Here is a 10,414-nt window from a genome sequence, read left to right as displayed (position 1 = left end):
ACACCTGAATTTCCTCACCACAGGAGAATAAAAGATGTTTTGATTTAATAATAAATTCCCAGGCAAATTTGTGTCCTATGATTCAAAAGGCTGTTGTTGCCCTTCATTCTAAAAAAATGTGTTTAGATCTGAAAGACCAGTAACTTTTCCAGATCATTTATGAAAATCTACTTTGTAAATTTTGTTTCAGAGTAAGAGTCTAATGTTTTATTTACATGTTTGAGTTTTAGAACAAAGAAGAGCATCAATTAAAACCTACTTTGAATGGAATGTTCTGTAGTTATGCAAAGACAAAAAAAAAACTGCAGCATTATAAAATATAACAAAATTTATTTTTTTTTTTAGCTCAAAACAATTCTGATCTCCATATCGAGTTGACTAAACTTATTAGGAGACACTGTGGATCCCCTAATGAGCCAAACAGGCAGCAGGAAGACCTCTGGTGTGGTTGGGAACCTTTCTGTGACCTAAGACTAGCAACCCTCTTCTCTGCAGCATCAAATTGAAAGGAAGCAACCCTCATTGCACTGTGGTTGTGCGAACATGACAGCCAGTGTGGTAGAAAGCATCTCGAGGCAGCAGGCGTGATCAGTGGTTATTCTGTCTGGTGAATACTAAGAGTGTCAGCATTGTCACCTTTACTCCAAGGGAGGTTTTCAAAAGTTGTGCCAATATAATAGGTTCTGCACTGAATGAATAGTTCTACCCAGTGGATGTTTCACTGCCAAGAAACCAGCACCTATTTAGTCACTGCATTCGCACATGGCTTATTTTGTGTTACCAATTTAAGTATCATTATTATTGAATAACTGTTTTGTTGAACATAACGGAGTCTATTATGTTGTTGAACCTCATTGTCAACATCCTCGCCTGTTCCTTCAAGCAGAGAGGAATTATAGTAATAGAGAGCGCTATAAATTGCCTGGAAGCATCCCCCCTTGCTCTAAATGGATTAAAACATGTGCAAACACAAACCAGAAGCACACAATAGCTTTGAATAGGTCACAGGAAGTGCTGCATTCTGGCTGCGAAAGTGAAAACAGCAAAACAGTGAGTTATTTCACAGTTATAAACTGACTTTGTGACGTCTGCCTTCTTTTTGCTGGAAGCTATGATGCCATTTATGAAACTTTGCACTTAATTATGTCTTAAATTTCAAAGGCAGTTATTGCAATTTAAGTACAACACAAAGGGCAGCCAAATGTAAAAGTTAATCTTAAGATTTATAGAATATTAATTTCTCAGATTTGACAGAATAACATTTAGTATTGAAAATTATCAGTTTATTTTACCATTATGGTGGCTTACATAAGTATTCATAATCATTGATCCAGACAAAGTATAGTTAGTATTTTTTTAAAGTGGATTAAAGTTATAAATAATTCTACATGTTTTTCCAAGCTGTTTTAGTAAAATATAGGTCATCTATTCCGTAAATGATTAATTAAAGAACATATTTGTTGTGGAAGAGTTTTAAGGTTTGAACACCTTTAAAAAAAAAAGTCTTCGGATTTCGTCCTCTGAAAGCGGAAAATGCATACTGCAGCTGCAAAACTTTTTCTGTCACAAACCAGACAAGCGATTTCCTAGCTTCCTGGGGCTTTTCATTTTTCTAAAGTGAATACGTCGTTAATCCACACCTACGAGTTTGTAAAACATATACTGTAATGCTCAGGAGTTGCCTTGTCAGAGCTGCACGTTATATCTGTCATCAGTCTCCCCACACTGTGCTACTCAAAAATTAATAATGGCGAACAAACTAAGTGAAGCGATCATGTTGTTGGTTGTGCGATTGCTTCAAATTTAAATGTCTCTCCCTTCCTTGCTGTTACTTTTGGAGGCCTGTTTATGCTTGTAAATCGTTTTGCAGTTGAACATTTTGTATCAAAGCCTATTCATATGATCAAGACATGAATGCTATTTCAATTCAGTCTCCAAAAGTTTACTACATTTCATAGATTTTCATAAAACAAATAGAAAATGATGTATTTTTATAATCTTGCATTTATTTATACATTATGTTGTATTCAAATGTCATATAAAATCCCAATAAAAACACTGAAGTCTGTTGTTGCAAAGTGACAATACAGAAATGTTTTGAAGTATGAATCCTTTTGCATGGAGCTGTACCGGAGACATGCTTTATTTACTATTTGCGGCCTTCAGTGTACTTATTACATTCTTAGAGCAATTGTACCATGCAACTCCAACTATATTTTCCAACTTTGTCTACCCATTTTTCACCCTGAATAATATTACGGAAAGGGAAAAAAAAAAAAAATCTGAAACAATGCATACATATTTGATGCAAACAGGAGAACTATTTTTTCCCCTTCTCAAAATCTGTTTGGGGAAAAAAGAAAACACACAGCCTCCTCTGACTTTGTTTGCCAGAGGTAGACCTACAGGGTGGAAAGCCTCTATTGCAGTATTGTAAACAGACAATAAAACTGAAAGATTCCCTGAAAATAGCTATCGGGAAGGCTGTATATCAGCCAGAAAGAACCTCTGCGTGATGACTTATTCCAGCGGCCACAGGCAGTTTAGAAGCCTATTGTAATATGATAAGAGCCAAGTAAAAGATTGCAGCTGTAGCAAGAACTGAGTTCCACACAAAGGATTTCTCTCTGCTAGGGAGGAGGTTTGGTTTTCTTTTTTATAATAACAGACACTTTATTAGAGAGGACATTTAAAAATAATTGCCATCTAAAGGCTATTTATTGAACAAACATTTTTGAAAATTGCTTTCTCACTAGCAAAAGAAGAAGCAGCAATCATAATATGCCTGCAGGTGAAGTAACCAAGAGCACACATAATTATAGCAATAAATGGTGTGAAAGTGGGGTCAGAGGCTCACCAAGAGGCTCTGTGCTGCAGCTCACAATGAGTGCAGTGGGTGTTTTCAGATGTAAAATACGCTGCCTTGCACTGGCAGTTAGTGCCTCTGTGCCGCTCTCCCATTTCCAGGACGATATTCAGCACAGCATCTCCCCGGCTCCAGTTCTGGGGCCGACATTATGCAAGACTTGATTACCAATTGGCCGGTCGCTGCTCAGTGCTGACTGTTACTCTGTGCCCCTGCTCTCCATGGGAACATGGTGGGTTTCACTTGACACTTAGACCACGCAGCAGCTGAGCCTCAGATGAATGCTAGTCTATACCTGCTCCCGCTGGGGGTGGGGGTAAGGCGGGGGAGTCTGGGGCTTCCGAGTCTCTGCTGCAGGGGTTGTGTGAGAGGAGAAAGGTTACATTCAGTTTACATCATAAAGGCTAGACACACACACACCCGCACAGAGGCCTTCAGATACAGAGCCTCCCTCTATCTGACTCCATCTTTGACTTTCTGTTTTTTGTTGGTTTTTTTTCCCTAACACTCTCAGACACACTGACACTCAGTGATACATCATTCACTTGCTGTTCCCCTCAAAAAGTCACACTTTCGCTCTGTTCAGAGCCAAGTAAAATTACGATCCTCTATTGTGAGTCCCTGCAACGTGTCAGTGTCAGTGCCAGTGTTGCATGTGTCTTGAAATCTATATCTTTGTTTTTGTTTAAAAAAAAAAAAACATCAACACAGTTTTATAATATGTAGCACACAATGTGAAATCAAATTAACCAATTTAATTTTATTGCACCTACTAATCAACCTGGCTATTTGTGAAAAAGTAATTAGAACAGCAAACCCAACTAGTTAGTAAGCAGTATTCCTAACATATATGCAGCTAACTAGTTTTCAGTTGTAGTTTTAAAACAAGGCCTAAAGAACTATTAGAATTACATAATAAAGAATATGTAATTTAATATAAAAATAATACCGAACATGTTATTAAGATCTAGGTTTTTGTCTTGTTTTTTTTAACCTGCGTAGTAATCAGAATTGATGTTAGTCCCAAAAACAAGTCTAACAGATTTACATTTAGAAGTGGAGTGTTATAGCAAATGTCCCACTTAATATGCATTTTTTTAAAAACTGTTAGAATTTGCTTTAGGTTTCTTTCAATCACAAAGGGAATAGAAAGGGCAAGGAGAATATAGAAACAAGAACTTGGTTACCTGAAAACAGCCATGATGTCTTTTGCTAGGCATAATATTAACAGCAATATTCTACACCACGACCTAAATTGCTATTCAAAAAGAGTTGTTTTTTGTTTTTAACAGTTTTAATAAGAATTAATTTGTTATACATGTGAGTGAGTGCAGGTGTTAAGAAAAAGTTGATAATGAATTAAACTAGATGTGTAAATGAAAAGCACCCAAACAATGTGTGAGCATCTTGGGTATTTTTACATCAGAATGAATTTTATTTTGACTATGCAAATCTGAATTACCCTAATCAATAAATGCCTTATTGATTAGGGTAATTAGGTAAATGCCTTATTGATTATGCAGACAGACCTTAAAATAAGCAAAATTTCTGCTTACTTGTTCTGAACATTACAGTTTATTCAATATCCCTTAGATATTGAATAAACTGTGACTTAAACTATTGTCAGCTTAACACCCAAAAAACAGTTTTAAGTTGGGGCAAACAAAGCGTGACAGTATTTTTTTACGTGCTGCTAAAAACAAGAGATTTGAATGTGGACAACTTCTTCAAAATGACCTACAAAACAAAGTTGGAACTGATGTTTACATACACTGACATTAAATCAGACTACACCTTTCTTGTCAAATATTTGCAAACACTAGTATTCCACTGCCCTTAATTAATCTGGTATGCCTGGTTTATGCTTTGGTACATTTTCCAGATTTGGTACATTTGGTCCTATTAATCCAAAACAAAAGCACAAAGTTTTATGAAGATTGTCTTTTTCTAGTATGGGAATGCCACTATCCACAGGTAACCACAAAACCTGCACTGATAAGGCCTGTGAGGCTCTCTGCAAGGAAGGGGTAATTTCTTCCAAAGCAGCATAAAGTTTGCAAATGTAGTCTGAGACAAAGACGTTAATTTCTGAAGAAATTTCCCGGGGCCTGATGAAACTATAATGGAAGTGTTTGGCTATAATGATCATAGTTGCATTTGGAGGAAAATGGGAAGCTTGCAACCCTCAGAGCATCATCCCAACTGTGAAGTTCAGTGATGGCAGCATCCTGCTGTTGGGATGTTTTATTAAATGAGGGGTTTGTGCTCTTCACAATATAAAAGGCAGGATGAGGGAATGGTAAGACATCTCTAGATATGAGCCAGGAAGTTAAAATTTGGGCACAAATGGGTCTTCCAAAAGAACATGAATCATAATCATACCACAAAATCAGTTGCAAAGTTCAAGGACATGACACCACAAAGCCCTGATGTCAGTTCCACAGCACATTTGTGGGCAGAGCCATCTAGTAGACTGACAGAAATCCAGACACTAATTCTAACTCACTTTGTAATTAGTGTCTGAGATCTTTCTGTTCTGACCAATCACCTATTAGCGCTAATGCACTTCAAGCTACTTCGACATTTTAGGTTTGGTTTGCCCTTCTTCTTTCTGCTGCTTGTATGCACTACAGCACTGAGTATTCATTGATCTTTCCCTCTTGTGAACTTAAAAGTGGTTTTATTTGCATCATAGTAACATTTAGTTTGAGCTAAATCAAATCTTCCCTCAGAGACCACGGTTTGAATTTCATATTGCATTTTCCCAATACACCAGGAATTCCTCTGTATATGTATCTCTTTCTCTTGCACACACACACACACACACACACACACACACACACACGCACACACGCACACACACACACACTCGCACACAGCTCTTTCCTTCTTCCCTTTCCATTTTCCCCCCTCTAAGTCTCTTTGTCACCTGCTCTCTATTCCTGGCTCATACTCTGGTCATTGCACAACAAAGCGCCAGTCTCTGCATGCTCAGCAAAAGAAAACCTTTAGCTTTTTTTCTTTTGCTCCCAGTTCATTTTGATGAATTGTTCCCTCACTTTCTTCTATGTTCAATGAATAATAAAAGGATCTTTTAAGCTTCTCCCTCTATTGTGAAGTAAGCTTGCTGTTCCTCATACAATTTTCCTCAGATGCAGTTGTAATGCAGATAATGATATATTCATGGCCCACATATGTATTCATTTCTCATCTGATTTGATTCTTTGCACAGTGTGGCTTCAGTACACAATGGGCGCCGCTGCTATTTGGGCAACGATACAATGCATCATGATTTCAGTTTGAATACGGTTAGGCTAATAAACTCTAGAAAGAGCTTCTTTTTTACCAGTACATTACCTGAAATTGCATAAATAAGACTGTTTCCCTTTCATATCCAGTCTAACTTCTATGCAAAATAGCAAAGTTTAATACCGTTCTAAGAAATATGAACAAACACAGACAATTATGTTAGCAACCATAGTCTCAATATTTAAAAAGCCTCCAAACATATTAACCTTTGTTGACCTTTGGTATTATTTAACCCTAAAACTTGTAGAAAAAACCAACATCAAATGTTACTCATATTAGTCTCTAAAATAAATCTAACTGGACCATCTTGGTCACTAGCATCTTCTAATCAGCATTCATTGATTTTGGGGTATAAATATGATGTTTTTAGCTTCATTCGAGGCTGGATGAGGCTAAAAAGGCTGGATGAAGACCCATACTTATCTTGCCACTATGCTTATTGACCAAGATGGTTATGCCAACTTGGGGCAAACGAGTCTCCATAACAACCATTAGACGCCTTTTACATGCCATATAGTTTGTAGGTGATGCCAGACGAAAGCCCTGTTTGTCCTACGATCCCAAAAAGCTTCCTAAATGCTACTGAAGCATTAACTGGAATCATGTGCCTCTGTGACATTAGACTCAGATTGAGCTTTTCGGCAACAAATGATCCACAAAGGATGAATATGTGCTTCATCAGTATGACTATTGTTAAACACGTGTGTCACTTCCAAATGCTCTGAGATCCATGAATGGTTTGAATTACCAGGATATTTAACATCAAGTATCTTTCATGGCCACATCAGCCCTCACACCTAAGAAAGTAGAAAACTTTTGGTTTGAACAAAAAAAGAAAGCATAAGAGAGAATCTATTAGTAGATCTAATTGTTATCTAACTATTCTTGAGCAAGATTGTATGGATGCATTCAGAATTGTGAATTCTAAATCTAACAATGTAGTCGTAATATTAATATTTCACTTTAATTTTAATGTAACCTTTATGTAAAAGCTTTTGAAGCAGGAGGAAACATGAAGTGATGAATTATCTGTTCAGCGTCCTTCAGAAAGCTTCATGGTTCATGCTTAATAATTACTCCTTGTTTTACGTGTCAGCATCATCCTTGTCTTTTTATTGTTCCCTTAATTGTTATCCTAATTACTTACCAGCTTAGCAGTGTCATGAAAAAGCACCTCTTGTTAAACGCAACAGAAACCAGGGTAAATGTTGGTTAAGATGAAGAGTATATAAAGCAGACCTTGAAAATGCACACCATATCATAGTTTTTCCCCAAACACCTGAATACTGTCTGCTAACCACCACACATAAGACCTGTACTATGAAGCAAGACCAGTGGTTCATTGAGTTAACTTCAGGTTAGATTCAAGATTTTCAGTATCATAAAGCTGATTCACTTCTTACCTGGGTCTGTCATCATGGTAATTTATGCAATTTAGCACCAAATTACAGCTCAAGATCATAAAAGCACTGCTTCTCAACCAAAAAATGACCCAAGAAAATGAAAAAAAAGGGAAAAGGACGGCAGTGTATGAGCGCTGTCTCCGTTTTTTTCTCCTCATGTTGCAGTCATATCTTCCTTTCACCAGCAAATATTTGTATGAGAGCTTGCAGCAGAATTGCAACAGATACACCAAAAACAGATACTGATTTTTCTGAAGTTTGTTTCTGTTCAAATCTGAAGCTAAGAACTTGGTTAATTGCATTTTCTAATTTAAATGTAATCCTCTGAAAATCGATTCTTCAATTTTTAGCCAAAGCTATTTGCTGCATGTCTTTCTCTTCTCTCTTTCTCCACATCTTCTTGTCCATGTACTGTTGAATAAAGACCATTAGTCCCACAAAAATCTGTACAAATTATTTTCGGTGCAGGGGGAAATCCTACTTTCATACAAGCGGTAGCCAGAGGCTTGGCAAAGTTCATATACTGATAAAGGAGAATATTCTGTTTCTGTATCCTAGTACCTGAAGAACATGCTTTCTTGACAACTCTCACTCTACTTGCCATGTGAAAGTAGAGTAGTCTTCTCCCAGTTACAGGAATCATGCTTTGCAATATTATCCAAAATATCCCTGAAAGTATCTTTATTGATTAATTTTTTGATGAGCCCTCTGAAATATTATGAGTTGCATTTAAAAGCTGTATCTGTTAATTCCCTTTGTGTTTTAATTGATAGGTTCAAATGCTGGGAAAAGTAGGTCTTCTGTCAGACTTTTGCTATCCAGGCCCCCACATTAGTACCCCTGTTTCCATGACAAAGTGTTTAGCTGCTGTTGCACTGTTTCCTGTGCTGGCAGGTTGGTCATTCTTCCACAGGCCTCAATGTAAGGAAAGGAATTGGATTTTGTGGAACATCAATTTCTGTCATGTCAGTGAAATAATGTGCGTTGCTTTCATGCGCTCATGTGTTGAATAGTGCCTCTGTATTGGGACTGAGGATGTGGTATTCACAGCATTCATTCCTGATGTTGTGGTGTTACCATTTCATAATTTCCCCCGTACCTATAGACCAATTTCCTGCCTGGAGATTAAATTTCAATACTTTATCAGTTTCCCCAAGTTGTCACATATTAACATATTATTAGCTTTTCGTTATGTTGCCAGTTTTACATGAGTTTCAAGAATCCAGCATCCTGAGGTGAGTGAATGTTCATCAAGGTAGACAGGCTATTTGTATATCATTGCATAGGAATAATATTGTTAAGTCAGGCTGAGCAGCAGTCTGTGTAAATGATGTGGCATTGGAACATGTTTGGTATACATGATGCATAAGAGACGGGATGTTTTTCTGACATTAAAAAAAAATAAAAAATTCATAGCAGCCTTGCTTATCGAGTGATCACATTATGCATGCCACCAAGTTAAATGTGTTATGCATTATTTGCCTAAGGCGAAATATCCTCCTGCTACATTGAAAAGCAGAACAGATCTGTGTTACTGTGGAATAACACACATTCTTGGCATAGGTTGGCTACAATCTTGAAAAGTCATAAAAAATGTATATTTGAAGACTTTTTCCGTTCGACAAGCTTTATTAATGCCTCCTCCTGTTTTACATACATTTCCATGTATTCCTTTTCAGTTACCCTTGAGTGACTAACAAAGCTAAATAAAATGTTTCACGGTACTAAAATCAATAGGTTAAGGAAGGTTAGGATCTTATGAAATAACCCATCGTTGTATTGGGCCACACTTTTTTGTCTCTCACTGCTTACACGTCTCTTGTCTGTGTTTCCTGTTAAATCTGTATTGTCTTTTTTTTTTACAGTTTCTTTTTCCCCATGCTAGGTTTAGCTCTTGCATACTGGATCAATGCTCCTTGGTGTTAACTGTTTTGTTAGTTATTAAACATTTGCTTTGTTTTGTTTCCTCTCTTTTGTGCATTTGGTTTCTCTCCACCGTTGTGATGCACAGAGGTGTGATATATTTTTACACTCTGCTCTCAGTAATTGGAGATACAACTGCCAACTTTAAAACAGTGAGGAGTTCAGGCCCAATCAGAGGCAAAACATCTGTTTAATGGATGCCGTACAGGAACGGATGAGTGCAAAGTAACTGCAAGTTTGGTGTGTTAAGGTGTTAGAGGAGGTGTTCTCAGAAGAGATGAATTTTTAAGAGATTTTCCTAAGGCACAGTCTGCTCTGATAACCTTTGACAGCTTTTTCCGTCATCGTGGAACTACGAATAGAAACAGTCATCTTTGAGACTATTTTGTACGCAGGAACAGATTCCAGGAACAAAATTATTACAAAAAATTGTTGCTTACACAAGATTTCATTATTTGTTTTGTGAAAAATGTAAGAACTGGCAGTGTTGAAAACAGTGTTCTTCCCTCTCTATTTTTTTAAACAGCATTTTTGAAAATATGAATACATTTATCACAGTGCTGTTTGCACCAGAGCCCATCTTTGCTGCTGCTTACAGCAAATTTCTAATTTTTATACCACCCTTGGGTGTCCTAATAGATGACTCAATTATTTAACATAATTGCTTGGGAAGGGCCCCTATTCCTTAAAGGGATCGATGATTGACCTGAAAATATTGTAATTTTCCCATTAACTAAAAAAATTGCTATTTGTGATCCATAAATACTCATAATTACTTCTAATATTTTATATCTTTCTGTATATTTTTCACCCATGGAGGTCATAATTTTTTTCATCTGCACAATGCAATGCTGGGTTGATGACGTCCATGTGACAATATTTTTGATTCACGAAAACCAAACGGCCTTCAGTA

At 36.9% G+C, this 10,414-nt stretch overlaps 1 protein-coding gene across 12 annotated transcripts in view; it reads left to right on the top strand.

The window, feature by feature from the left end:
- The window catches only part of nrxn2a (neurexin 2a), a 182,094-nt gene that overhangs the window by 118,595 nt on the left and 53,085 nt on the right, over window positions 1–10,414 (top strand). The gene's annotated exons all lie outside the window — the stretch shown is intronic.

This window comes from Poecilia reticulata, chromosome 14, assembly GCF_904066995.2.
Source record: "Poecilia reticulata chromosome 14, P_reticulata-male-v2, whole genome shotgun sequence".
NCBI lineage: Eukaryota > Metazoa > Chordata > Actinopteri > Cyprinodontiformes > Poeciliidae > Poecilia > Poecilia reticulata.
The sequence above is the reverse complement of the archived record's forward strand: the minus strand, read 5'-3'. Positions and strand labels throughout refer to the sequence as shown.